General features: G+C 29.9%; 1 protein-coding gene across 4 annotated transcripts in view; it reads right to left on the reverse strand.

Annotated features, from left to right (window-relative positions):
• Positions 1–3172, reverse strand: part of LOC108756874 (long-chain-fatty-acid--CoA ligase 5) — a 43229-nt gene that overhangs the window by 6952 nt on the left and 33105 nt on the right. The gene's annotated exons all lie outside the window — the stretch shown is intronic.

Here is a 3172-nt window from a genome sequence, read left to right on the forward strand (position 1 = left end):
GCCCTTCTATTTTCTTAATATTTTTATAGTTATGACTATAATCAATGATATCAAACATGTAAATATTTCTGTCAAGGACAATCGATATGTCATGACGTGTCTCGCAATAAAAGAGCACCTCATTGAATACATATCCCTATTGAAAAAAAAAAAATGTTATAAAGTTACACGACGAAATCATGTAATTAAGACAAGTAAATCACGTAACGGATTGTTCCAAATCAGTGATTTTTTTACAATCACGTAATTTGAAAAATCATATATTTAAAATAATTTCATCCATCATGTGATTTTATAGTTATCGAATTTTAAAGGATTAAATGATAGAAATAAAAGAAAAAACATATTATTGTGTAACTTTTCAAATTGTGTAATTAAAAAAAATCATGTACTGATTTGAAACAATCCGTTACGAGATTTACTTGTCTTATTATTGATGAATGATTTCATTATGTAACTTTGTGATTTTTTTCAGTATAGAGGTTAAAATTGTGATTCTTGTATTTTAGTGTTAATCAAGTACTACGATAGCTGTGATAAAATCATATAATGACAAAATTCATTTTAAGTACGTTTAAAAGTCAGGAATTTAATGAAATTAGATACGACATGCAAACATTTGTATAAAAGTTTTAAGAACGTAAAACTTAAAGCTTGCTCGAGCTTGACGTTTTTATTTTCATAAAAAATGTATTCGCGAAGCATATCTACTGACCGTCGTTTGTATAACCATCGCTCTGGTGTCTTTTATACGATCGAAACGTCTTTACAACGTGCACACATATCATCTTTAAACATTGCCGCGAACGATCTTATAGACGTACGTCAATCACCAAACGTTTCTTGTTCCACTTTTCCTCCGAAGCATACAAAGAAAGCTCACAATTGTATCTCAATTGAGAAGGTTTCTTTCAGATTCAGAAAGAAACAAAACAAATAGAATAAATAAAATAGATTAGAAAATGCTCGTCTGAGAGATGACGTACATAATTATTAAACAGATTTATAAAATAAAATATATACACAGGGTATTCCGGATCTTGTTTGACACTTATTAATAGCAGATTAATAGCTGAATTTCAAGACGAAAATCTTAATATCCAAAAGTCGGGATTACAATAGTTTTGAAATAAGAAAGTTTTAAAATTAGCCAATTAAATTGTCCGAAATTTGCACGTTCAGGTATGGCACATTGTATATACAGTAATAAAGATGTTCAGAAGAATGGAAGAAAATGGAATTGATATTTGAAAACATCTTCACTATTGTACAATGTGCCATGCTTGAGCGCGCGAATTCTGGACAGTACAATTGGCTAATTTTAAATCTTTCTTATTTAATAACTATTATAGCTTCGATATTTTAATATTAGGATTTTCGTCTTGAAATGATTTCAGGAATTTAGTATTAACGGATGTTACGCGAATTCTGGGACATAATATATGTAAAACGGAGAGAAGGACGTGAAGAATTATAGGACACTCATGTAAGAAAGGGCAAAAAATATAAAATCTAAAGTACACAAAGACTTACGTTGCGATCTGGCGACCCCATACTATTCGATTAATCTTGAAAATTTCGTGCACTCTAAAAAAATATCAGTGTGGATTTAAGGATTTAATATCATGTGGTGCAGTTTATACATATAATTCTCATCGTATTAATATTAATATATTAGAATCAATATGGCGTGGATTTATAACCCCTAGTTACACTAGAGCATTGTAATATAGGTATTCGCATCCGCCATTTTTAGTCCTTTCCCTACTCTTTGTTTTCTCTTTAACCTTCTCTCTTTTCTCCTCAATCTTCTTAGTTTAGCGGCGGAGTGGAGAGAGAGCAAGGGATTGAGGAAAGGAACAAGAGAGCGAGAAAAGGACTAAAAATGGCGGATGCGAATACTCATATTATAGTGCCTTAGTTATATAATACTACTGCTCATTAATTTTCACAACTCCAGATCATTGATTTCTTTGAAAAGGATGAACGTAATACATGTGTTTTGCACATTTGTAAACAATGTGTATGAGTACAAAACATGTTTATTTGTTATAGGGTATCCCAAAATAATCGCCAAATATTTCATAGGCGAGTAGAGCGGACTAAAGTGAGTCGGAAAGTCCTCTACCATTTTACAATTTTCATAATAGTTTACAAGATATACTAAAAATTGCCAACAATTGGTTTTCAATAATTTTTTACTCGAATACTATCAACTTTGCAGAAAAACTGCAAGAGATAAAAATTGTTTATTTTTTTCTCATAAAACTTTAAAAATTTTTTCAAAATTTTTTACTTTCTTATCTCTTGGTAAAAATAAGAAAATGCAGTACTAAAAAGTTGATAAAAAATTCTAAAAAAATTCTTAGAACTCTATAAGAAGAAAATAAACAATTTTTGTCTTTTGCAATTTTTCTGCAAAGTTTATAGTATTTGAGTAAAAAATTATTGAAGATCAATTTTCGACAATTTTTAGTAATTAATATCTTGGTAACTATTGCGAAAATTGCAAAATGATAGAGGACTTTTCGACTCAGCTTAGTCTGCTCTATGTGTCCATGAAATATTTGGCGATTATTTGGGACACCCTATATAAATCCATATTCATCACATTTATAAACAATGTATAGAAAACATGTTTATTTGCCTATATAAATCCATATTCATCACAAACGAGCTTTTTTTGTTCATTATTTTCTGAAAAATCGACGATTGCATAGTATATTAATAAACGATATAGTGTATGTATTGACGAAACAATTTTAAAACAATATTGGGCACGTATCTGATATTATGGGATGCTTTCCATTTGATGACACAAGTCGACACAAGCATCGTTCTATCCTTGACATTTAGAGAATGAGAAAGATAGAATGATATATGTGTCGACTTGTAGTCATCAAATGGAAAACACCCTTCATAGCGTGCGTATTTTATTTATTTACAAGAATCAGATGTTATCCGGTTGTTAGTTCTGTTTCTTCAAAATTACAATTTTCTAGGATTTTTATATAAATAAATATAAAGTGCATGCAAGCGCTGAAAATATTTATAACGATAGGTGGACTCATTTCTGTGTAAAACACGTATAGAGTTCTCAGTAAAGGATGAACGTGATATTGGGACAAATTTGGGAATTTACTGAAATTAATGAGCGGTAGTGTACGTTATA

Source organism: Trachymyrmex septentrionalis, unplaced genomic scaffold (assembly GCF_001594115.1).
Source record: "Trachymyrmex septentrionalis isolate Tsep2-gDNA-1 unplaced genomic scaffold, Tsep1.0 scaffold13, whole genome shotgun sequence".
NCBI classification, from domain to species: Eukaryota; Metazoa; Arthropoda; class Insecta; order Hymenoptera; family Formicidae; genus Trachymyrmex; species Trachymyrmex septentrionalis.